We start from the raw sequence: 26,608 nt of genomic DNA on the forward strand, positions 1-26,608 counted from the left end.
TGCCCCTCTGCCTCTCCCCCGCCCCTCTCCATCCCCTCTCCCCTCCTGCCCCTCTCCTTCCTCTCTCCCCCATCTCCCCCTCTCCATCCCCTCTCTCCCTCTCCTCCTCCTCGTCCTCCTCCGCCTGAAGCTGTACAAAACCCTCCTCCGCGGGGCCGGGCCGCGCGCTCCGCCCCCCGCCCCCGCCCCGCCCCCGCCCGGCGCCGCTCCCCCAGTCCCCGCCGCCCGCCCGGCCAGGCCCCGCCCCCCGCGCAGCCCGGCCCCCGGCTCCCCGCCCCGACACCGCGGCGCTCGCGGACTCCCCGGTACAGTCGCCGCCGCCTGGCTCCGGGTCCCCACGGCTGCGAGCCCATCGCGCGCGGGGGGCAGGCGGGCGAGCGCCGGGGAGCCGGGGAGCCGGGAGGCCGGGGGAGGAGCGACCGCCCCCGGGGCCGGGATCCCTGCCTCCGCGCTCGGGGCCGCCGAAGGGGACTTGACGGCTGAGCATGAGCCAGGCTGCCGGGAGCCAGGTCCCCGCGCGCCCGCAGTCCCCGCGCCGCTCCCGGAATGCGCGCTGGCCGCCGCGCTCTCCCAAGTTCCCCGCGAGCCGAATGACGGGCGTCCTCCCGCAGCTCCACGCCGGGGCCGGGCGCTGAGTCCAGGTAAGGCGGCGCCGCGCAGCCCCTGCCCGGCCCCTGCCCGCGGCCCCTGCCCGGCCCCTGCCCGCGGCCCCTGCCCGGCCCCTGCCCGCCGCCCCGCAGCCCCGCAGCCCCGCCGCCCGCAGCCCCGCAGCCCCGCAGCCCCGCCGCCCTTGGGGCGCCCCCGCCGCGCACCCCCCGCGCCCCCGCGCCCCCCGCGCCCCCGGGGCGGCCGCGGGCCCAGCAGCGGCGTGTGCGCCCCCCGCGCGCTCCCGACGTGTGCGCCGCGCTGGGAACTTGCTGTGCCGCCGTGTGCGAGTGTGTGCGAGTGTGTGAGCCTGCGTGTGCGCGCCTGTGTGTCGGGGGGGCACCCGGAGGTCCTCTAACCTACTTAGGGCGCGATGTGCGTGCGATGCTCGTACGTGTGTGTCTGGATGTGCGCGCTCGCGTGTCCTCCCGGTGAGGTCCCTCCGGCTTCCTTGGACCGGGGTCCTCGCCACAGGGTCACGTACCACCGGGAAACCCGCCGCCGTGCGCCCGGGCTCGGGGCCCGGGGTCTGGGCAGCCTTGGGGGGGATGAGGAGGGGGAGGGCATCCCACTTACCCCAGGATTGGCCCCCTCGGGGGAAGATGCCTCCAAACGCTGGAGACCCGCTGCGCTTGGACTCACCGGTTAATATGAAAAGAGAAATGGCCAGACCCCGAGGCAATGACACGCTGTCACTTTAAATTCCACACTGGGCAGGCTCCAGGATTCTGATGGGAATTTGGAGTCACTGGGCAGTGGGTGACAGAGGAAGGAAGTGAGCGGTGGGCTCCTTCTCTGGGGCTTGGCAAGTCTGGGATAGAGCCTGCCCTACCTCTCCGCTTGTGAGCCGGAGAGCAAAACAGCACACCTCCTGCTCCTGGTGCTTTCAGGGGAGGATCTGGGCAAGTTTGCATGGACCACCCCCCCCCCAAAGGGAAAGAGTCCTCAGGGACCTGCTCATCCATGGCAGTTACACAGGATCACAGAGAAAATCTCATGGTGGGGGGGGGCAGGCAGCTCTGGGTAATATGGGAGGAGATGGATGGGGCACTTCCCTAAGACATCCCTCCTTCCCGACCCTATTTCGGAGAGGCTTGGGGAGCCCCAAGACAAGCTCTCCCTAAACTGTGCCTCCCCATGGCTCCATTGGAGTTGGAGGAAATGGGAGAGCAGAGAGCATGTGCGTGCATGTGTGTGTGTGCATGTGCGTGTGCGTGCGTGTGTTTCGGTGCTGGGAGACCTCTACAATCTGTGAAGGGTTGTGGGTGGGGAACTCAGGGCAGAATGTGGCGGTAATTGACTTAAACTGCTGTCGATTTGCACCTCACATCTCTTGCTTGGCTCCAAAATCCTGCCAAGGGCATGGGGGCCGTGCGGGGAATGCCAGTAAGGAAGCCGGTTTGGGTCCAGTCCCCTCTTCCTCCCTCCCCACCTCCGCGGGGCTCCCCGGGTAAGTCCCTTGGCCGCCCCGGCTGGGTCCTGCTGGGCTTGGACTCTGGGGCCAGCCATTGATTTGATTCCCGGCTGCCTCTTACAGGCTCGCCCTACTCAGCAAAAAATGCTGAGTTTTACTGCTGTTAGCATGGCTTCCCGACTCGGCAGCTGTTACTTTCCCAAGGTAAGAAGAGGCAGCCGAGCTGCCGTCAGCCACGGAGGCTGGCGTGGGCAAGGGCTGACGGCCGGGACGGCCTCCTGTCTCCCCTGGCTGGCAGACAGCCACTGGAAGACCTTTGGAGGAAAACAAAAGTAGAAATCGAATTGTGTATTTAAAATGATATGTGTGTGTGTGCACATGTGTGCGTGTGCGTGTGTGTGTGTGCGTGTGTGCGTGTGTGTGTGCGTGTGTGTGTCTTCTGGGAGAGATAAAAGCAAACATGTGTTTGCAAGAACCTGCCCTGGCGGGTGGGTGACGGTGCTACCTGCAGGCACTTGCAGACACACAAGTCTCTGGCCAGAGGCTGACACCGCAGGCTGCAGCCTTCACGGGGCCACAAGGAATCTGCTTCCAGAAACTCAGGCCAGAGCAGGGCCCCCTAGTTCGTTTTGGGTGCGGGGTGGGACATCAAAGGAGGAGACCCGATGTTCGGAACTGCTCGTGCTTTATCTCCTTTCCAATTCATAGACAGTTGAAGCCGGAGGAATATTGAAGAGCAGACAGGCAGGACCGCGGCCCGAGAGGGGCTGAGAACCCCCTGACAGTCTCCAGCAAGTTGGTGGTGTGCTCGGGCTGGGGCCTGCCGTGCCCGCCGCCCAGGTCAGCGCCCTTTCCACTCCTCCCCCCGCCCAGGGACCGCGCGCCGGCCCCATTCCCATCTGACCACTATGCTCCCACCCAAAACAATCGCTTCTTCCCTCACCAGACTTCTCCTTTCAGAGCTGCTCTGTCTGGAAAACTGACCTCGGAGGGAGAGGGTCCAGGGCCTTGATCACTGCCCCCGCTAGACAGACAGATACGCACACACGGACACACACACACACACACACACACACAGAATCACACGTAGCCGTGGACTCAGTGCCGACCGTGGCTGGCAGACGGAGGCCAGCGGAGCCTCCGGACGGTACCTGAGTTCTTTACTAGGGAAAACGTCGCCTTCCAGAGAGCCAAGTATACACTCTTCTACCGACGCGAATACTACAGGCAAATTAATTTCTTTATATTCAGGAGACTCTTGCCCCGTGCGAGTGTTCGGACTGCCGTGGCAGGATCATGCCCCAGCACGCGTGTACACATGCACTCACACACACATGTGCACACAGATTTAGAAACCTTTCCTACTTGCCATATTCCCCAAAAGGGAATTTCAACCTCCGCACCAAATTGTGTTCCCCTATATAAAGGCATCACCCACACGGAGACTGGGACTCATCACCCCAGGGAAGGGACAGGCTCCGACCACGTCCACACAGAAGTGCTCCCCGACTCCTCGATGCTCGTTTTGGGGTGCCGGCCAGCCCTGGGAAAAAACATGGGGGTTTCAGGCCCATCTGCAGTAGAGCCTTTTTCCACGCAGGCTTTTTCCGAGGCTGGATGGCACTTGAGCTCCCAGAAGGGGGAGCTGTGACTCCATTTCAACCAAGGAGAATCAGCTCCGAGATTCCAAATCCGCTGTTGGGCCCCCGTTGAGTTTCCATGGCCCAGCTCAGGCTGCAGTGAACGTATTTGACGTGGTACAGGTGGGGACTTTCGAAACCCTCTCCCCTGGCCGGTCCAAATAAGATGCCGTCGTGCTTGCAAGACTTTAGGCTGTTGACCACAGAGTCTTCCATTTCTCAGGAGGGTCTTTGCCCAAAGGGGCCTTGGGTGGTGTGAGGAGACATTTTTTGATTCACATCCTCTAGCTTGTTCCCTCCCAGTTCCTTAGATGAAGTCACCAGTACGCATCCCCTGAACAGGCCACTAGGGTTAGACATAACCTGCCCTTCTCTCCCTGCGTGCCCCTGGCTAAAATTCAAAGATTAATGAATTGGCCACTGAACCTCTGGTAATCACATTAAAGACAAAATGGGGGTCACGTGAAGAGGACCAATTTTCTCATGTCATTCTCCAGATAATCCCCCTCAGTCGTTTTTCCACTCTAACCCTTTCTGCTAGGAATACCTTTATCTTCCCTCTATCTCTCAGCTTCAGCATCTACTTAAAAAAAAAAAAAAATCCTACCGGTATTTTAACGTGCAGCCCAAATGACCCTTCCAAGATGTCTTCCCAAAATCTTATTTTGGAATAAATCACTCTCTCTCCCCTGTCCTCTCATATGATTTTGTCTGAGATTCTATTTTAGCTGGGTCTGTGTTTGCCCTATTTCGTAGCTCCGTGGGTATATGCCTTGCTTGCCCTCCTCAATATGGTCTTGGTAAGAGCATTTTTTTTTAACCCCCGGGGACTGACACATAGTAGTTGCTCTGTGTATGTTTGCTGTTGCGTTTGAGTCTGGTCTCAATCATAGCTGTCGTCTCTCTCCCTCTCTGTCTCACTCTCCCTCCTTTGATAATTGTTTCGTGTTCATGCAAAGCAATAGGATCATGGCTTCAAAATCGTGCTGCCTAATACCGTCAATGTGGGCATATCGGTGATGAAACAGGCAGGTGAAATTATGTCCTCCTTGGAAGTGAACGTTGCCCTACTGCGTTCCTGGGTCTTTAGTTTTCTTCTCATTTAATCTTCCCTCCCACCCAGTGAGACAGATACAGCCCTTTCAGTTGAAGAAGGAAGTGAACCTCATGCTGGCTAGGTCCCTTGCCCAAGGTCACGTGGGCAGCACAGCTCCACTTGGAGCCTAACTGCCCCTTGTTTCAGCATCTCTGCTTTTTCCGGTAGACAGACCACTGAGTTAATGGTCACCATCGTGGATGAGCAACAGGATTGGGTTGTTCAGCAGATTTTAGTATAGATCAGGGCATAGTATTAACTCTTTGAAATTGATGTTATGAAGGGGTCATGGGGCCATTTGATCAAAGAATCTCAGCGTTTTAAGGTTTCTCAATAACTAGACCTTTCTCCTTATTTGGGAATCAAGTATCTTTTTTTTTTTTTTGTAATACCTGTAACACATATCCACTCAGTCTCATTTTTAGTACTTTTGGCAATGGTGAAGCCATTATCGCACAAATCAGCCTAGGTTGTATAGGGAGAGCTTTGCTGGGATGTTTTCTCACTGTGTCCCTAAATCTGCCTTTTTGTCCTTAAGTCTCTGAAATCATACAACACAAATGTAATTCTCTTCTAATGATCAGTTCTTCCTCTATTGTGGAAGCGTAATCATATCATCGTAAGTATTCTCCTCCGGGAGGGCCTCTTGCCACAACCCTGTCTCTTTGGGCCCCTGGCCAAACTGAATGTCGTTCTCTGGGCATCCTCTAGTTGATCACGTTTGTAGGGTTTAGAAACCACAAAAGGGGAAGGGCGACCTACATTTGAGTAAGGATTAAAAGGGGCATTGATTCATCCATTTATTCAACAAATATTTATTAGGTGATGACTATTTTTCAAGCGTTGCTCCAGACCCATGCTATCAAGTAGAGCTTGCTGTGATAATGGATATGTTCTCTGTGCTGGGCAATAAGTATGGTAGCCACTAAGCACGTGTGACTCTGTGCACTTGAAATGTGGGTGGTGTTACTGATGAACTGAATTTTTTTTTTAATTATTTGTTTCTTAGAGAGGGAGCCTGAACAGGGGGAAGTACAGAGGGAGAGGGACAGGGAGAAGCAGACTCCCTGCTGAGCAAGGGGCCCGACTTGACTCAGGACTCTCTCCCAGGACCCTGGGACGCTTAACCAACTGAGCCGCCCAGGTGCCCCCATGAACCGAGTATTTAACGAAATCCAATTTTAATTTTAATTTCTTTTTTTTATTGATAGCTTTATTTGTTTTTATTTATTTTTAAGATTTTACTTATTTATTCATGAGAGACACACAGACAGAGAGAGAGAGAGGCAGAGACACAAGCAGAGGGAGAAGCAGGCTCAAGGCAGGGAGCCCGATGTGGGACTCGATCCTGGATCTCCAGGGTCAGGCCCTGGGCTGAAGGCGGCGCTAAACCGCTGGGCCAACGGGGCTGCCCTTAATTTTAATTTCAAAGCTCTCTGTGATGAGTGGCTACTCCACTGAACATCCAATCTGGACGTCAGAGATGTCATGTGACCATGGTCCTCTTTTCATGCAGCTCATAGTCTTGTGGGGAGAGATGGGTACAAATGGGCAAACAGATGAGCAAAACAATTTCATGTGATAGTAGATGTGTTTGCCATGCAAACAATTAGGGATGTGGATGATGTAACTGTAGATAGGGTAGCCGAGAGGGAGAGACCTCTCCGAGGGCGTGGCTTTGGAGCTGCTTCAGTGAGGAGAGGCCAGCGTGTGGCAGAGATGACCAAGAAGAAGTCACTAAACCTGTGCAAACTGAGGAGGTCCGAGCGGTCCTGTGGCTGGAGCTCTCCAATGAGGAGAGTGTCATGGGACAGAAATAAGAAAGTCAGGCGGGGCCAGATCAAAAGGCCTTGTAAGAGATGCAGGAATAAAAAGCCTAGAATTACACCAGCAGCCCTGCCGTTCCTCCCCACCACCCTTAAAATGTCTCTGCTTGGGGAGTGGGCAGCCCGAGGACTGAGCTGAGAAGCGTGTGGAGATTGACAGAAGCTCAGCATCAGGTGCCCTGGCCACGTGTCTGTCTTGTACATTTCTTTAAAAAAGATGTGTTTGTTTATTTATTTGAGAGAGAGCCGGAGAGAGCACCAATACATGGGCACATGAGGGAGGGTTGGGGGCAAGGGGCAGAGGGAGAGAGAAAACCTCAAGCAGACTCCTCGCTGAGCACAGAGCCCGAACCCGGGCTCCATCCCACAACCCCGGGATCATGACCTGAGCCAAAACCAAGAGTCGGATGCCTACCTGCTGAGCCACCCAGGCGCCCCTCATCTTGTCCACTTTTAATCCATCCTTTCAGTGGGTTTTTCCATCTTAACCTCTAGTCCTGCTCTGGATGCTGCACACTCTGGGTGCATGCAGCTCTAAAGGGAGGGGAAGACCTGGTTGGGGGGAAATGGCTAGGAGGAAGGAGAAAGAGAATGACTACATGGAGCAGATACTTGAAGTCTGGTAAAATAAAACGAAGGCTGGAATCATTTTGGATCAGCAAACATTTATTGGGTATCATGTCCGGGAAAGGCCTTGAACAAAAGGGCTTGGTGGAGACGGCGAGGAACCCTGCTAGGTGCTGGCCATCCAACAGGAGGCCTGCGAATCCATAACGATCGTTCATGGTGGATGGACAACTGCCCTTTCAGAAGTCTGAGAGTGTGGGGTAGGTAAAGATTAGAGGACGGTGCAGGTGGCAGTGGTGGGGAGGAGGAAGACGGCAGTGACTGTAGGGTCTGGAGATCAGAGAACATCATCTTTTCATTTTCCTTCTCCATTCCTCACAGTGGGAGCGTAGGGGCCTGGCACCCGATTCTCGTCCCGGCTCCTCTCGCTCTATATCTGGACCATCCTAAGGACACATCTGCCCCTCTCTGGGCTTGCCTCCTGCTAGCTGAGGAGGACCAGACCACCAAGGGGATTTGCCCCAGCTCAACGAAATCCTGCACCACCGAGGTCTTGCAAGAGGGCGGCCAGAGAGCACACGACGGCCATGCTTCCTCGTAATCTTTAGATCCCTTCTCACAAACGAGCAAATCAGAGAGAGGTCACACCTCAGGGCACAGACCGTGACTCAAGATGTGGTGCCTGCATGTGAGAGATGTGCCACTCTTGTACCTCTTTTTTTTTAAGATTTTATTTATTTATTCATGAGAGAGGGGGGCAGAGGGAGAGGCAGGCTCCATGCAGGGAGCCCTATGTGGGACTCGATCCCGGGACTCCAGGATCATGCCCTGGGCCGAAGGCAGGTGCTAAACCGCTGCGCCACCTGGGAATCCCACACTGCTGTACCTCTTAATATCAGAGCGATTAAGTGGCAGCGTGAAGCCCACTGTCCTCCTGGAACGCAGTAGCCTAAAAAGGCTGCCTAGAAATCCGTAGACAGTCCTTGCTACTGAGGGGGCCAAGAAGACAATTAAGAAGATAATGAGGCTGAGGAAAAGTGAAATTAATTTCTTTTTTCTCGCATGAGGGCGAGGGGGATCTCGTATCTCAAAGGAACCGTGTTTGGGAGATTGCAGGTAGCCTTCAGGAGCATGGGTTGCACGAGGCCGGTGTGAGCAGGTTAAGGGGTGAGCGGCCTGTCCGCTCCCCGGTGGAGGACGCGCATGGACGTAGAAACCTGGTGCAGGCCCCGCCGCCGGCCCCAGATAGATCATTCTGAACGAGCCTTGTTCCCAGTGCGGGGAGCTTTTCTCCCAGGGTGCAGAGCCGCCTGCCGCGATGCTGGGGCCCCTCCGGGGCAGCTAAGAGCCCGTAGCCCCACCGCACCCCGGTGAGGAGGTGGATCCGGAAGGCAGTCCGCAAATGCACGATGCAGTGGTTTTTGTGCAAACCGCAAAGGTTGGAGCGGCAGGCGTCCAAGTAGTGGCCCATCGCAGCAGCTGGAGCCCGTGTAAGGGCTAACCCCACCCTGGCCCCCAGGGGTTGCCCAGCTCGAATTCCCCCAGCCCTTCAGAGGTCCTGCAAATGAGCCAGGGGGCGCCCCCAGGAGAACGGGTGGATCCTGGGGGCAACCTGCAGTTAGAGGTCACAGCTGGGTCCCCGGGACGAAGGGCGGCCGCCGAGGGCCGCTTCGGAGCATGGGTTCCCGCGTTCCCCGCCTGAGAAGGAGCATCACTGAGGGAGTGAGATTCTGGGGGGCCGTGGAAGCCCCGGGATTAACCTGGAAGAGCCTCCCGAGAACCGTGCCAGGGGCATCTGCCTTCGGCAAGTACGGTTCAGCTTGCGGGGGGTGGAGAAGCCACATTTCTCGTCGATTTTGATGGGCTCTGAGTTCACGTGCACATGGGGGGGGGCCCGGAGCGCCTTGGCTGGCGCGCTAAAAAACATCTGCACAAAGCAGAAGGGCCATTAAAAAAAGAAAATCAGCGCTTTGGTGTGTTTAGGAATGTAGGGGAAAGCTCAAAAAATAGATTACCTGGCAGGGGGTGGTAATAGGGTTTTTCCGCTGAGACGAATGATGGAGGCGAGACTCTTTGAGATGAAGTCGTCCTCACCAGATGCCATCGCCAGAGAGGGCCGAGGCAGGGGAGGGCTGAGAGGGGTCACAGAGAATTTGATTCTAAATGCTTATGAACAGGCCAGCATCGTTCGGAGTCCAGTGAAGCCTTACAAACGATTCCTGAAAATATTACCTGCGCTCTCCTCTCCTTCCTGATGGTGGGAATTGGGCATTTAGAACATGGGGTGGCATTTGAGGGGATTCTGGAAAGTTCTTCACCCACAATAGTCAGAGATGGCTCAACTGCCACGATGACAAAGCCCTTCTGGGGTGGGAAGGTGGAGCTGCCCAGCACGTCCTCTATGCTCTGTGCTATGCCAGGTCCTTGTTGTAGGTCCTTGTTATAGGTTCTTGTTATAGGTCCTTGTTTTAGGTCCCTGTTAGAGGTCCCTGTTATAGGTCCTTGTTGTAGGTCCTTGTTATAGGTCCTTGTTTTAGGTCCCTGTTATAGGTCCCTGTTATAAGTCCTTGTTATAGGTCCCTGTTATAGGTCCCTGTTGTAGGTCCTTCTTATAGGTGCTTCTTATAGGTCCTTGTTGTAGGTAGCCTGTTGACTGTTCTGAGCAAGCTCATGCATGAGTGGCATGACCTTGTTCTAGAGTTGAAGAAACCGGGGCACAGCACAGTGATGTCACCTGTCCAAGGCCACACACTGAGTCCATGATGCGTGGGGGACTTGGGCTATTTCTGGCCGACGTGAAAGTGTAGGGCTTGAAAGCGTTAGTGCTGGAGCGTGCATGTCGGCTCTGCCACTCTCTACTCCGTGACCTTGGCCAGATTAACCTCACGTTCCTGGGCCGGTTTTCCAATCTGCAAAATGGAGGGCCCTCCCGACTCCTGGTGGAGGTGCTGGGGGTTCAGTGGGCTGATATCAGTGCTTCCGACAACGGCTGGCAGACCGTGCACGTCGCATGAACGTTCACTGGGGCCGCTTGTTATTATTACTACGCCCCGTTGCATTAGATTAAAGTTTCCCCGGGCCCGCAGGAGGAGAGGAGAGGTTATCCCCAGCGTCAAGGCTCTCAGCACCTTGCACAGGAGCCTGCTCGATCCTTTTCACCAATCCCCCTCCCCCAAGGCAGCAGGGTGGTGCCAGCACTTAGGGGAGAGATTGAGAGCATAGAAACAGGTGTGGGGGGATGGATATAAAATCCAAAAGACCGAGGCAGATTGTTTAATTGTCTCTATTACTACGGGTCAGAAGCTAGTTCCAGCTACAGGACCGTCAGCCATCGGAGCTGAAAATCCACTTCCGTAGAGTCCAGATCAATCTTCTCTCTTTTTCACGTATCCATTTTCCCCGTTTGACATCAAACTGTATCGGAGTTGCTGCTAGTACCCAGCCCCCCGACGGCCCATGTCGCTGCACCTCTGGGTCTGGTTTTCTCAGCTGTGCGCCGGCTGCTCAGCAGGTGCATGCGGGAAAGCATGATTGACAGCGTGCTTCACGCTCCTGTGCGGACCATGCTGATCATCCCCCTCCCGCTGGCTCCCCAGTCCCTCACTTGTATCACTTATTTTACCAAGGGCCGGCGTTTCGTACCGTGTTTTAGCTCAGGCTCCGCGGTCTCGCTCTTAACAGTATAATCATTCTCCCCATTTTCCAGATGAGGACCTTGCGGCTCCGAGGTGGAAGGATTCGCCCCAAGACACATAATGAGTGATAGCGTGGGGTGGGTGTCCGTCCACACTGAGCATCGACATCCCTCCGCCTGCCCACCTAAGGCGGTGTCGGGCCCTCGTAGGCTTGCAGGCCTCCCCAAATCAAGGTTGATTATTGCTGCTTTGTCTCCACTGTCTTGGGCCGGGTCCATCGCCGCAAATCTCGCCCCGTTCTGCGGGCCCGGCCCTCAATCCCCGTCTTCTAAGGCTCCTCAGCGTGCGAGGCATCTATCTTGCATGTTCCAGGAGATGTTATAAACGGTGCCACTGGAGGGAGGCTTCCTAAATCTCCTTAATAACCTGCATTTTGCTTTCTCTCCTTCTTTATCTGTCAGCATCGTGAATATCTTCCACTCTTCCAGAGCTTTCTGGCTGCCAACTTCATAGCCTCTTAAAATAGTAATTTAACTTCACAATGCCTCAGCAGGAAACCTTAGCTTCGTGTGTTTATTTGTACCGTTAAGTTGTGGAAGTTCAAATGCTGCTCAGACCAGGACCCGTAGTCGTAGGAAAGCTGCTTTCTGGCCCTGGGCCAGAGCCAAGAACCAAGATGTGACTCGTCTTGGGAATGGATGCACCAAAGCCACCTCTGGAAACAGGAGCACTTTTAAAAAGCATCTCAGGAAATGGCAAGATGGAGGTGGCATGAATTGTTGACAGCCAGATGCCGCAGGAGAAATGACGTGTGTATCGCATCTCTCTCCTTCCACGCGCAGGCACACGCACAACAGACACGGTGTAAAGAAAGGGATATTGGTATTAACAGAAAAACAACACGCACACAGGGAAATGTCCGAGGCAGAGTTTTCCTTCCCTGTTAATGGAACATAAGCTCAGATACGGTCATAACATCATCTACCATCAGAATGTGATCTGGGGGTGGACCTTCCGGTTGAAAACAGAATGGGAAACACACATGGCCAACAAACCTATTAGAAAAAGCTAGAATATTCAGGTTCCCTAGCCATCGGAGATGAACACAGCAATGCAATACGGTACGGCATCATCAAAATGGCTTTTTTTTTTTTTTTCTTTTTTGATGGCAGCATCCAGTGTTGAAAGAAGGCAGGAAATAAGACACTGTCCTGTGGCCTTGGTGGAATTCCATATGCATATGTCTTTACAAAATGGGGCTTTCGTTCTTTCATTTCATTTTTTTTAAAGGTATTTTTTATTTATTTATGATAGTCACAGAGAGAGAGAGAGAGAGAGAGAGAGAGGCAGAGACGTAGGCAGAGGGAGAAGCAGGCTCCATGCACCGGGAGCCTGACGTGGGATTCGATTCCGGGTCTCCAGAATCGCGCCCTGGGCCAAAGGCAGGCGCCAAACCAGTGCGCCATCCAGGGATCCCCCGTTCTTTCATTTCAAACAAACAAATAAACGTCATTCCCTGAGTGCTTATGCCAAACGCTGTTGTGGCAGCTAGTCCCTTGGCTGTGGGCTCCGCTGACTTGCCCCTGCCTTCTTGGGGCGGATCCTCTCTCGGGGGTCAAGTCTATGAACAGGCAAACAAGTGAACGTACATGCGTCAGGTGCGGAGGGGTGGCTTGGCTGGGGAGGCCGTGCTGTTTCGCCTCGTGAGCAAGGGCAGCATCAGAGAGGAGATCTGCAGGGAGGGTGGGGGACAGCCAGGCTCTTCTGGGCAGAGAACATTCTAGCAAGAATAGGGCAGAAGAATACAGTCACTGAGGTGGGACTGGGCCTGGTGAGCTGCATGAACAGTAAGACGACCATCTGCACGGAGGTGACCAAGGGGCAGGGAGGGGGAGGAGGTGCCCCCGAGAGGGAGCAGGGCCTAGATCACGATTTCTATCCCTATTACAACCATAGTCTCTGCCTCTGATCCTATTTTTCAAAACAAAGGTACAAATCCTTCCATTTTCAATGTATTTTTTTTTAAGATTTTATTTATTTGAGAGACAGCATGAAAGAGAGAGAGCTCAAGCAGGGTTTGGGGGGAGGGGGAGGGGGAGGGGGAGGGTTGGAGGGAGAAGCAGGCTCCCCGGCGGAGCAGAGAGCACAATATGGGACTCGCCCCGGGACCCTGGGATCATGACCTGAGCTGGAGGCAGACGCCTAACCCACTGAGCTACCCGGGGGCCCCTAGATCCTTCCATTTTAAGAAATACCCTGTTCTGAGAAGTAAATTAGTTATATGTGCGCAGGTTTGTGAAGAAGGAGCTTCAGAGAGTGTTTGGGATAAAAGAAAAAAAGAAACCACAGAACAAAGTGTCACGGGATAGCTACGGTCGCCGAGGATGTGGAGGAGGAGCACATTTTTCAGTTAGAAAGTGGGGCGAAGGCCACGGACGTGATCCGTGAACTGGGGCTCACAGCAATACCTCCCTGCTGGCTTCGCTCTGAGAAGGGAACTCCACGCGTGGAAAGGACTCGGTAGGCGGCCCTGGCGATGATGTTTATCGGCACAGGGTGTATTTTTGGGGGGAACTAGTAAGTTAAAAAAAATAGACAAGGTAGGATATATATCGGGTGAGGCGTGCCACTTTTATCAGATGCACCCGGATAGTTGAGTGGTCATCTTTGGGTGATAGATTTTGAGTGAATTTCGGTCTTTTATATGTAACCTGCATCGCCTAATATTTCTTTGATGAATGGGCGTTCTGTGGGTAATGAGCACTTTAAGTAGCAGGAGTGGGGGCTCAGTGAGCGGTTCTTGGTAGGAAAAGGAGCAAGGGCTCATGCTTTAATGCAGAGTTTGCTAAATTTCTAAGTCACTTGTCCTAAATCACATTTAAAAGGACTTCATTTTTTCTTTTTTTTTTTTCTTTTTTCTTTTGTCTGGCCTTGGCCTGAGCAGTGCTACTCATAAAAACCAACGATTAGGTCAATGACTTATACTTTCTAATACATGTTAAAGTGGCTCTTGCGCCCTGACAAGAACAGCAGCACCACCTCTGTATCCCCCAGAACCATTTCACGCGTCTGTACTTTGCGTACCATGACTTGGAAAGCATCCTTCTTCCCAAACACTCTCTAAAGCTCCTTCTTCACAAACCTGAACACATTTTGTGTCGCGTGATCCAAGGCTACCACCTTGGAATCAGAAGACTTTCATTCCGACCCCATCTTCGTTTTTAATTTTGGGTAAGGAGGTCCACCGCGGGCATAGGAGGCGCTGAGCAGGTGACACTGGCCACCATGCCGTCTGCGCCAGAGCAGCCGCTTTGTCTGCTTTGCTTTATTACTTTTTTGTGTAGGAGTTGAATAAGGAGTTCCAAGGCTCTAAAAAAATGACTTGACATTACTGGCTGAAACGTTAAATGGACTCTAAAGTGGACTTACAAATGACAGATTCTGTCCTAGATTAAGTCATTGTACGAGCTCTTCGGGAGACCGTCTCGGACTGTGACATATGCCCCAGGGCTCCGAAGGAACAGAAGGCGTATGTGAGACTGCGCCTTCGCCACCTTTGTAGTCACAACGTATGACCTATAGAATCGCCATCAACAGATTAAATGAATTAAGGAGAGTGTGAGTTATACTCAAGGCAGCCTCTTGTAGAGATGGAATGTTTCCCTAGGAAGCCTTGGGAGTGAAAGCGTGCTACTGCGCGTTGCCCAGGAAGGGCTCGGGAGGGGCAGTGTCATTGGAGAGAGGGGCCTGGGCATGGAACGGGGACCTTCCAGGGAGAGCAGATGGTAGACACAAAGACATGACACCACGCCCGTGTCTCCTCTTCATCACAGGACCGTTAGAATGGAGCCAGAAGACACCTTACGATCCATTATGTCCAACCTACCTCTTTCTTCAGATAAGGAAGCGAAGACTCCACTGGGGGGAGTGTCACGGCATGTGACAAAGGCCACAGTCTTTATTAGTAGGGATGCTAACCCAGGACCCCGATCCCTGACCCCCAGACAGCCGTCCTTCCATCGGCAGAGCATTATCATATCCTATCCCATGGTGGCCTAGTTCTTCAAAAACTCCAGGGAGTTTTTTTCCCCCCCCCCCCCAAGGAGTTTTTGTGTAGCGTGATCCAGTAACTTTGGGAGACGCTTCATGATCTACCCTCTTCTTGGAAATCAGGTTACGTATAAGCAAATTCAAGTTTCCAGCAAAGTTCTTTGATAGGGGGAGATCTTCAAGCTGATTCAAGCTTTCTCAAAGTTCTTTGACCACAACATTTCAATTTTCTATATTTTTCACTTAACTCTTACTAATAATTCTATACAGCTTAGTTTAGGAGACTGTACACACGACAACTATGCCTCCCGTTGAAAAATCAGAATATTATGCATAAAGAAAAATGTTTTATAAGCAATTCTGATGGCCTCTGTTATTTCAAGCATGATGGTCATATGAAGAAAATTATTATAAAGAACAATAGGAAGGGTAGTTTCCCAGATTTAATGTTTTACCTTCCTTACTACCTCCCTCCCTCCTTCCTCCATCCCTCTCTCTCCTTCTACCTTTATTGTCTTAACTTCTTGCCTTATTTTTCTCTCCCTCCTTATTCTCCTCTATCTCTCTTTTGGTTTATTCCTGCTTTCTTCTCATTCTTTTTTTTTCCCCAAAAAACATATTTCTTTTTGAGGAGTTACTATATTCCAGATTCTGGACCATCTGTGATGAATAGGACATTTTCCTGATCTAAAGCTCTGCCAGTTTGATGAGGAAACAGATGTGCAAACTGAGATAATAGAGAGTAGCTGCTGCTGAAATTAGAACATAGGCAGCATGTCCGGAGATGGAGGGGAGGTCTGTCTGCATGAGCCGTCGAGGTCGGATAGCCAGTTGGGTAGATGGGAAAAGGACATTCCAAGGGGACAGTGGGAGAGGACGGAGTTCAGTGTGACTGGAGAACATGCTCAGGGTGATGCTGGTGAAATAACGTGGGGACGGAACGTAGAAAGCCTTGGAACTCATATTAAATAATATGTGTTTAGAAAATTGTCAATGACTCTTAAGAGAAGGATTGACATGACCAGATCTGGGATTAAGACAAGAAGGGTGAGAGGAGGGGAGACGGGGTCGGTGGCCCTTTGGCAGGTTGTGGTTCGGATGACACATGCGTGACCTTCTGGGGCAGGACAGTGGCAAGGAATTGGACAGATTTGGGAGGTGACCGTGGCGGGTGGCGAAGGGGAGGGAGGGATTAAGGATGGCTTCCTCCAAGGTTGTGCCAGTTCTAGTCCTGCTCTCTAAATAGTGCTTCCAGAAACAGCGGGATCTCAATTATCTCACCGTGGGCTGTGAAATTCTAAAAAAAAAAAAAAATAATAATAAAGTCTCAAAACAAAATTAAGTTTAATTTGCTTTAATTGAAAAATAAACACATGCCATGTACAGCCCTCTCAAGAGGAGGGGAAAAAAAAGGCTCAAGAATGAAACGAACAGTTGGGTGTGGTAGGTCCTCGATTATTGGAAATCCCGAGATAAGAATTGGTGTGGATTTGAGAAAATGAATTCAGAGTTAAAGTCAGGAACGGGAAGTGGAGGCTCTTTGTCTGGGTAGCGGTTTTCTGGTTATTTTTAAATTATCGCTAAGAACGTTCATTTAGAAGGCAGCATGGAATAAAGGAAGAGGACTGAGCTCAGAGCAGACAATTTGGGTTTGATCCCTTCTCTTTCACTTTAGTTGTGTGGCCTTTGGAAAGTCGTTCTGGGCCTTAGGCTCGTCGTCGGTCGAAGGGGGATGATAACCCATCCACCACTGGGTTCCTGCGAGGATTGTGTGATTCACGGGCGTGGAGGTTCCAACACCCTGGGTAAGAGGTGATGGAGAAAGACAAGCAGGAGGAAGAGGAGGAAAAGGAGGTGAATCCAAGAGCGCGTGATATTTATTGAGGTGGATGCAGTAGTGCGTGTTTATTGAGAACCTCTGTGTTCGGGCCTGTGCTAGAGGCTGGGGGATAAAACGGCAAGAAACAGCTGAGCCTTGCCTCTGCATCACCTGTGTTCCAGCAGCAAATATTCTCATCTCTGGGTAGGCCGTAGGATGGGGTCTGGAAGGGACCCTGAGCCAAGGGAGGTGTTTGGAGAGCCGTGAGATGCGTCTGTCTTAGGAGCTCTGGTCTTAGGGGAGCATTTTTCTCTCTGTGCACAACCACCCCACCTTCCACATCCGAGTACGGCTGCCTTGACTCTGGCTTAGGTTCCGTCTGTCTCATGGGGAAGAGTCTGATAATCACATTTGTACGTAATGGTGGCTTGGAGTTGTAAGCTCAAATGTCAGAATCTTATAATATCGGCATCTCGGAGTCATAGCTGTAGAATTTTAGGATCTATCAAGCCTTAGAATCAGAGAATCTTAGAATAATAAAAACTAGTGTCAAAAATCTCATAGACTCATAGAATGTAATATTCATGGGATATAAAAATCAACTCTTGGTACCACCACATCTTAAAAATCATAGAATCATGAAATTAGAGTCTTTTAGAAGAGAATGGCGTTTTATGGTTATCGGGTCCACCCTGCTTCCCAATTCATGGAAAATACTAACATAGCATTAAAAATACAAACATTTTTAAGAAACTTTGTGCAGGGGAAAGGTGGCCGTAAAGGAGCTCTAAAGCTTAATGACACTAATGATGAATATCTAGTCCAGTCAGTGCCAACATATAGACCGTCGGTGACCGCTGCTGGTGGAGACAAGTGGGGTTTCTGAACATTGTGCAGGTTTTTGGTGGGGTGACCGTTGGCCTTATTGACACCTAAACTGAACACTTAATGGAAAGCTCAAAGCGAAAGAGGAAATCACGCGTTCGTTCATGCTCCCTGACCATCCCCTGCTGTATTGCTTCATGTGGGCCAAACGTAGCCATGGGGCCATTTTAGAAAATAGCCCCCTAAATGCTGGCCTTCTTGTTGGGGACTGTAAACTTCAGGAGGGAGGGGCGATGGGGGTTCCCGTATGATGTCTATGAGCTTTCTAGAAAAGTCTTTTGCACGCTAGGCCTCTCCTCTCAGGCGTCCAGTCTGACCGTCTTTCCTCTCAGGCCCTCCTCCTGTAAACACATGGTAAACCATTGCTCGTCTGTGCCCTTGCTTGTGTTGTGTCTGAAGTCTTGGCTTATATCGCCAAGTCTTTTGTTTTGTCTTGTTTGTTTGTTTAAGACCTGGCATCCGTTTCGTGTGTAGGGATTGTGCCCTCCAGATCGTCCCACAGGACCTCAGATCCAGCCGCGTGTTTCGACAGGTGCAGGGAGAACCTGGATGAAAGGGGGGTCGGGTGTGCAGAGCTCCTGGCTCTATGGCACGGGAGCTGTGTGTGTGCACGCGTGTCCATGAGCAGGCGCGTGTGCATACTCACGCACGCAGGTGCACGTGTGCTGCTCTCCTGAATCCTGAGTCTGGATCGTTTTCACACGAGCCTATGCCTATGACTGTATTTGGATGTACTCATGGGTTCCTTCCTCGCTGCCTTCAGATGGGATAACCTTGTGTGGAGATGAATGTTTTTCGAACAGGTGAGATAGACAAACGATTCTGGGGCTCTTGACATACATTTATTGAGCACCTACAATGTTTCTGACAATGGAATGAGGGCTTCCACGGGTGGTAACATATTTGATTTTACAACTATCAAGTAGTTATTGTAGATATTACAGTTTCAATTTTGAAGATGTGTCAACTAAGGCTCTTAGAATTGAAGCGATCAGGACTGGTATTTGAAATGGAGTTTTTTATATTAAAGACTTTGTTTACATGTCTTTGGCCTGAGCGTACTGGCGCGTGAGTATAGCAGCGTGTGTGTGTGTGTGTGTGTGTGTGTGCATGTGGGCGCGTGCACACACCCACGTGCTCATGGACCTGTGGGGATGCGTGCGTTCTTCTTCCTCACATGCATTTCTTAAAATGCATGGATGTGTAGATATATGCGTGTGTTTGTAGCACATATGTCTGTACCAGCTAAAGCCATAATCATCCGGCAAGGTACATCTGTGTAGCCGGTACTGGGGGCGAGGGGCGTGTGGATTGTGTGAGCTGTAGGGGGAGAGGATCCCAGAGGCAGGGGGTGGAGGTGCTGACATGGCTATGTGCTTTGCACGGATCCTTTTCCGTAAGTTATTAACCCCGAGAGCATTTTTTTTTTCAAAATCTTTTGAAAAGCGTCCAGATGTGCCCATGTCAGGTGTCCTGAGACCAGAGTTGGTGAAGTGCTCATCTAGATACTAAAGCAGGCCCGAGCGAAGAAGAGGCGAATGCCAGAGGTGTCTGTGATACAGAAAGTTGGGGTAACTTGGGGTAACCTTTGTGGTGGCTGTGGCGGGTGCAGGGTGAGTAAAAACCTGCCGAGGATGACTTCTCCCGTGTTCCGCCCCCATTATTTCACCCAGAGCCTGCAGGGAGTCCCCGAGGCAGGCCCGGCCTTCCTGTTTTGCAGATGACAAGACTGACACTCAGGGTTACGTGATCCGCTTGCAGTCACCAGGGACAGAGCTGGGATTTGAACCCGGGTTTTCCTGCGCGTGTGATTTCCATCCCCCGCGCCTGTCCTCACGGTTTCCCACTCTGCGGGGTTTGCTCAGGCTCTGACCTGGACCCGTAAATCTCAAGCCATCCGACACCCCGACACCCAGCCCAGCCACATAAACATTCCGGATTCGCTGCCTCGACGCTCCGAGGGGCTGAAATAGAACCTTGAAATCCTCCCTCACTTTTAATTAAAAAAAAGATTTAGGCTAACCCTGGGTTTCCACTTCTGTTTAACTGCGACTGCTTTTAACCGTTGCTGTATTTTTATTGTTGCAAATGTGACGCACCGATCCATCTTCCTCGTAACGCTTCTCGGTTTCTGCTCCATCTGTTGAAGAGAAAACATTTGCAGAAACCTCTCGGCTTCTCTCCAAGGGCTGAAACTTCGGTTGTAGCGAGGAATGCAGTGCAGGAAACGGGGTTGGTCGTCGGCGAAATCAGGGAACTTGGCAAAACCTGTTTCCAGCATCTTCCCGGTGGTCATTTCCCTAAAGGACCGGTTCTCCCAAGCGCCCGCCGGCCCGCGGTGCTCCCGGCCCGCAGCGAGGAGGGTGCCGACCCTCCTCGTAAAGGATCATCCGTTCCGGTCTTTGGGACTGTGCCCTCTTCTAAGCTAGATCCTCCACTGGGGTTTCTCGGACAAACTATCATTAGTTCTTTTTTGTAAGTCGTTAGTTCTTAATAATGACAGCGTTTGGTGTGGAAGGGGGACTGGACTTGGCGTTGGGAGACTTGAATTCACGTCCTTACCTTGTCACGTTTTAACCTGGCAAGTCACTCAGACGCTCCGAGCCTGGATTTGCTGGGAAAGCCCCAGGATCAAATGGTTCGGTTAAAGCCCACGTGCTCTAGAATTGTGAAGTGCTTCACTCGGGCTAAGCATGTTCACTCAAGCTTTCCATGTGTTATGTCGTTTTGGTTGTTCATCCTTTTGTTTATTTATTTATGGGACGTTTCGTGGATGGAGGCTATGCACCAGGTCCTGCTTTGGGGTGGGTGATCCTAACAGGAATAAGGCCAGGTCCACACGTACCCTTCAAAAGCCCACACGTGGGGTAGCGTAATAAATGTTGCCGTAAAATCACAAACAGGCTGAGGTTTCCACTTCCTGAGGGCAACAGGGGATTCTTCAAGGAGGGGATGATCTTGAACTGAATGTTAAGGAGTAGGGGTTTATTAGGTTAGGAGTGGGAATAGGGTAGAGGAAGCATTCTTGGCAGAGGGATTGGCTTGGGAGAAAAGTAACACGGGGTCAAACGCATTGGGGCAGGCTAGAAGCGTGTGCAGGTGATCTAGAAAGCGAAGGCCGGGATGCTGGCAAGAGGCGTGGAGAGTGAGACACGGTGAACAGTGGGATACAGTGGCACTAGCCAGGAGTGGACCTGTGGAGGTAGGAGGGAGCCATTGATAGATGTAATCAAGGAAGTGGTCAGTCCAATGTAATGTCGTAACGAATGATAAGAAATATATTTTTGGCCGTCGTCCTTGGAATTTCCTAAGTGAAAAAAAGCAATGGAAGCGTCTTTCATTATGTCAATGAGGTGGCTTTGGGATGTCACCTAAGGATAGGAGCTGGTTGCCAAGGAGACCCAACCATGTGATTGGAGGCTGGAACCTTCAGCCCAACTCCTCAACCTCGAGGGAAGGGAGAGGACCTGGAACTTGAATCCCTCACCGATGGCTCATAGAATCAGTCGTGCCTGTGCGATGAAGTAAAAACCCAGAGGGAGAGAGTCAGGAGAGCTTCTGGGTTGGTGACTATGTGGAGGTGCTGGCAGAGTGGTGCACCTGGGGTGTGTGTGTGGGGGGGGGGTGGTTGGAGGCTCCCTGCCCTTCCTCCATGCCCGCCCTATGCCTCTCTTCCATCCGGCTGATTCTAAGTTGCAGAATCAGCTACTTTATACCCATGGACTTTATAATACACCCATGGACTAATGAGTAAGTGAGTTTCGTGAGTTCTGGAAGCCATTCTAGCAAATTCAGTTGAATCCAAGAAGGGGCCAGTGGGGATGTCCGAACTACCGCTAGTTGGTCAGATGTACAGGTAGCAACCTGGGTTTGGGATTGGCGTCCTGAACTGGAGCAAGTTGTTGGAACATCCAGCCTGTAGCTGGTCAGTTAGAAGCACAAGTAACAACCTGGACTTGGGACCAGCATCTGAAATGAAATGGAGGAGGAGCAGTCTTACAGGACTCAACCCTAAGCCTGTTGGGGGGTAGCGTCAGACTTGAGTTGAATTGGGGCACCTGGGTGGCTCTGGAGGCTAAGCTCTGCACTCTGATTTCAGCTCAGGTCATGATCTCAGGGTTATGAGATCGAGCCCCTTGTCAGGCTCCATGATGGGTGTGGAGCCTGCTTAAGATTCTCTCTTTCCCTCTGTCTCTGCCCCAACTCCCATCTCAAAAAAAAAAAAAAAAAAAGAATTGAGTTGGATTATAGGACACCCAGCTAGTATCTGGAGAATTGTCTGCTGTTGCTGTGGGAACTCCAACCCCCACCTGCCCTTCACATTGACATTGGTCCCAGAAAACCCACAGACCCAATAACAAGGCTGGCTAGAGCGTGAGCCCCACAGCGGGAGCCAGAGCCTGGTCAGTGTGCCCATCGAGTCTGCGCTTAATCTCCTCACTATCTAGAATGGCATTTTAGGAATATCTGGTTAGTTCTGGGAAAGAGGGAGAGGCTGAGCAAGGAAGAAATTGTGGTTACTCCTGAGGGCAAGAATATTCCTTAGAACTCTAAAAAAGAGGTCTTCGGTGATAGAATGCTAAGCATATTTTTCAGCCTTTTCAGGGACACATCTTGGGTAAGGAAGAGAGTCTACGTGGGCAACTGCCTGGTGCCCCGAGGGGAGAAGATGGGAATTTGGGAGGAAATTGGGCCCCTCTGGCCTCTGTTAATGTCCTTCACGTGGACTCTAGTGGGTTCTTAGGAGATACCTAAAGTAACATCGTGGAGGCTGCCTTCCACGGCAACCCACCAGAGATAGAACCCCAAAGTGAAACACTTTATTTTTTGTGCTTCTGTAATTTCATGTTTTATAGCATTAAAAAAAAAAAATCCTTGAAGGAAGAGCCATAGAAGCAAGAACTCCATGGTCTGAAATGTCTCTGAGATGTTTAGCCTCTTTCTCCATTTGTGAAGGCCGATGCCCGCCCACCTCCATTCCACCTCCTTCTGTTGCGGTAGCCTCTGCACGTCGAGCTTTCCTTTCATGGCTGTGCCTTTCGATGCCATTCTCCTTTGTCCAAGTCTTGTAAATTGATGGCTCTCAAATGCTGGTCTAAAATTTGATGTCTAGATGTGAAGGGCAATCTTTTATTTTAAGATTATGTCCTCTCTGTTTTATGTTTCTGGTTAAAAAGTACTTTCCCTTACGAAATGCTGGTCATGGTAATTCCAATTTCTGTATCGTTCAATGCCCTTTCCAAGAGCAAGAACACTTCATGTGGGTCCAAAAAATTGGTCTTAAAAAATTGATGTGGCCATGTAGTCCGAAGGGCCGATGTTGACGCTATTCCCCACACAGAACAGTCTCTCTCTCAGTCCACGTTTGACCTCAAAACTCAGTGATCCTATCTTTGTGCATGTCGTCATCCTCTAACATGTTGCTCGGGTCCGGCCCGTAGTAGGTCATCACTAAATGGGTAATAAGTTCAGTGAACCTCTAGGCAATTAAAAATGCATCGAGGGCATTTTCTGTGTGCAGGGCTGCGGGGTGTAGTGAAGGAGCACAAGAGTTTAAATGAATTTCAGTGGAGAGCACAGCCTGCAACCCCGCTTCCGCGCCGAGGAAGCTCAGCACTTAGGGGCTGACGGGCGTGCCTGGGCGGCTGGGAGCCCGGCTCCTCCACAGCAGGCAGCGACTTAGGTGTTCTCCCATCTCCCCACCGGTGAAGTGGGTAGAAGATTAGCTCCTAGAGTCCCCTGGATCACAGGAGTTTATCAAGGTAGACTTTTCACCCAGGAAGGGGCCGGTGGATGTTCACTGTCATCATTAAGGCTCCCGTAGCAGGAATGAGGGAGTAGGGAGCCCAGGTGGACTTGGGTCAGGAGACCAAGGTGCAGGTTCCTGCTGCACCACTTGCTGGTGAACCTTAAGGAGTCCCTTAAAGTCCTTGTATAAAACCAGATTCAGAACTGAGCAGCCGTCCCCCAGACTTTAGCAAAAGCTGCTGTTCCTAAGATGTAGAAGTTGAAAAAGCCTCCCCGAGGCGGCGTAGGGCGTTGCTATGAAGCAGGCAGGGCGGTGGATGGCTGGAAAGGTGAAGTATAGCCGACGGAAAAGATCTGGTTTCCTCTTTCTGGAAAGTCCTTTGCATCGTTAGTAAGACGGTTCTTTTCCTTTAGGGCGGGAGGCATTGAAACTATTGCAACCGGTGGGACGTTGGCGTTGATTTTCCTAGAGATGCCCGGAAAGCGAATTCTCTCCCCAGACAGTCACCCCCGTGATGAAGGCCTCCTTGTCATAGGGAGTTGATGGAAAGACAGAGCTGACGTCCAAGATGGAATTAACGGAACTCAAGTTGGGACGATGTGGTTCAGGGTCTGGAACTGTTCTTAGGTGCAGTAACGTGGCTCCGTTGGACAGGGCGGCTGCGCGAACCAGCTGAGTCAGGTGCGTGTGTGCGTGTGTGTGCACACGCGGTGTGGATGCTCCATGACACAGGTGGTGGCTTCCTCAGCCCGGCTGGGTTTCGCTCGCTGCCGGAGATCAGGTTGGCTTCTAGAAATACCTGCATCCGGCACATTGCATGGATTCTTGCTGGTTTTCGGAAGTTTGTCAACAAGGCCCTTTGTTTATTTTCGTGCAGAGAAGAAATAAATGCTGGAATATTAAGGTGATGGGAGGAGGCTGGTCGCGTGGGGTGGAGAGGAGGACCTGAGGCCCCGTGTCTGTGTTTGGGGGGCTCGGTAAGCCACAGCAGAGGTGAGGTTAAACCAGGGGTGAGCAGGGGAGAAGCTGACCCAGTGCCCCTCTTAGCAAAACAAAGGCCTTTGCACAATGGGAGGTTGGGTGGCTCGGCTTTTGAGGCTGAATGCCGGAAACCAGGAGGGGGAGGTGGGTTCAGAAACTCAGCACCGGGCATCAGGTAAGCCTTTTTTTTTTTTCGTTTTTTTTTTTAATAATAAATTTATTTTTTATCGGTGCTCAATTTGCCAACGTACAGAATAACACCCAGTGCTCATCCCGTCAAGTGCCCCCCTCAGTGCCCGTCACCCAGTCACCCCCACTCCCCACCCTCCTCCCCTTCCACCACCCCTAGTTCCTTTCCCAGAGTTAGGAGTCTTCATGTTCTGTCTCCCTTTCTGATATTTCCTACCCATTTCTTCTCCCTTCCCCTCTATTCCCTTTTACTATTATTTATATTCCCCAAATGAACGGTAAGCCTTTTAACCAGAGCATTTGGAAGGAAAAGCAGCCGACTGATGTGCTGCTCTGTTCACTGGACGAGCAGGCCTGGGAAGGCGCTTCTTTGTGTTAGAGGCCCTGGTTAACATGAAGAAGTGGGTGTATTCGTGCTCTGGAGGGGTGTAGTCAGGGGGTAAGCGTGTTAAGCACCTACTGTGTGCTAAGTGCTGATGATTTAAAAGTGAACAGACCGTACGGCCTTTACGTTTCATTCAGGATAAAGATTAATAACATTAAGCAAGTAGAGTATGGAGAGTGCTAGGAGATATATATATATATTTCAAATAATAGTTTTTTTAATATTTTATTTATTTATTCATAGACACAGAGAGAGGCAGAGACACAGGCAGAGGGAGAAGCAGGCTCCATGCAGGGAGGCCATGTGGGACTCGATCCCAGGTCTCCAGGATCACACCCCAGGCTGCAGGCGGCGCTAAACCGCTGCGCCACGGGGGCTGCCCCAAATAATAGTTCATATTTATTGAGCTCCTACTCTGTGCAAGGCATAGTGAAATTTGTAGGCAGTGTCTCAAAAACTTCTCCCTGCCACCCTCTGAGTTAGAGAAGACGCTTATCATCCACATTTTAGCCATGGGAGAGTGGACGCAGGGATGCTGCCTAAGCTGTGCGAGGAGAGAAGGGAACAGCAGGGGGCTCCTGGGGAACCGCACCCCCCACCCCCGTGTTGACTTCTGTCCACCTGCCCCGTCCCCACACGGCAGGGAAGACCCGCTGCTGCTGCTGCTGCTGCTGCTGCGGGCAGGTGCGCTGCGCTGGAGGCAGGGCAGCCCCAGGTGGGCGCCATGGGCCCGGGAAGGGTCCAGGAAGGGCCCGGCAGGAGCACACGTCCAGGAAGAGCATTTCTAGCCATGGGGACGGGGAGGCAACCTCGTGGGGGTCTGAACCTCGCGGACTGCTGAGGACGGGTAGGTCGCTCCGCCAGAAGGCCCGGGGCGGCAGGGAGCGCGGGCACCGGGGATGGACACGCGGCCAGGCCGCAGCCTCTCAGGTCTCAGTGCCTGCTGGATCCCTGGCTTCTCGGGACCCAGGGAGGAGCGAGGACTCGCTGACCCGGTCGGGAAGCCCCTGCAGAGATGCAGATGAGGAACAACCAGGAGCCCAGGAGCATGTGTAAGATGGAGAAGGATGGGCCTGTCGGCCTCTGGCCCAGGGCGTGACCCCGGGGTCCCGGGATCGAGTCCCGCGTTGGGCTCCCTGCACAGACCCTGCTTCTCCCTCTGCCTGTGTCTCTGCCTCTCTGTGTCTCTCATGGATAAATAAGTAAAATTGAAAAAAAAAAAAAAAGAAAGAAAGAAAGATGGGCTTGCAGGTTTTAAGGGGCGGGGCTGGCTTTCAACCAGGGTGCCGTGCAGGAGGAAAGGCCTGGGAAGAGCCACAGCCGCGCAGGTCCACGTGAATGCAGCCGGCGTGGGAACCACTCGCAGGCGGGCAGGCTGCGCGGTGCCGGCAGGGAGCGCAGCAGTTGTCAAGTTCAGGGCTGTTGTCGCGAAGAACGCGACCCGTGTAGCCAGCTTTGTCCTACTGATGTGTTTTTAATCGGATGTTCTTCTAGAATTCACCCTTGGCTGACTCCATATCTTGTTCCCCGGGGGCGGCGCGGCCATCCCTGTGCACCTGCGCTCTGGACGGCTGCGGGGCCCTCTCCCGTCGCACCTGGTGGCTCTCGACCGGGTCACAGCGCCACAGCCCACACGTAGGTCGTGCAGGTGGCCTGGGGACGCTCGGCCGGACCCCGCGCCCTACGGCTCCTGGGGAGCATTCAGTGCCCACGGCCTTGCTCCCAGC

At 52.3% G+C, this 26,608-nt stretch overlaps 1 protein-coding gene across 2 annotated transcripts in view; it reads left to right on the top strand.

The window, feature by feature from the left end:
• The first annotated feature begins 387 nt into the window (after positions 1 to 387).
• The window catches only part of BRINP1 (BMP/retinoic acid inducible neural specific 1), a 178,903-nt gene continuing 152,682 nt past the window's right edge, over positions 388 to 26,608 (top strand). The window contains exon 1 of one of the 2 annotated variants that reach the window (XM_041760480.1): positions 388 to 641. The gene's annotated coding sequence lies outside the window, so the exon portion shown is untranslated. The remainder of the gene's footprint in view (positions 642 to 26,608) is intronic. The other variant, XM_041760481.1, reaches the window with a different exon arrangement.

This window comes from Vulpes lagopus, chromosome 7 (assembly GCF_018345385.1).
Source record: "Vulpes lagopus strain Blue_001 chromosome 7, ASM1834538v1, whole genome shotgun sequence".
NCBI lineage: Eukaryota > Metazoa > Chordata > Mammalia > Carnivora > Canidae > Vulpes > Vulpes lagopus.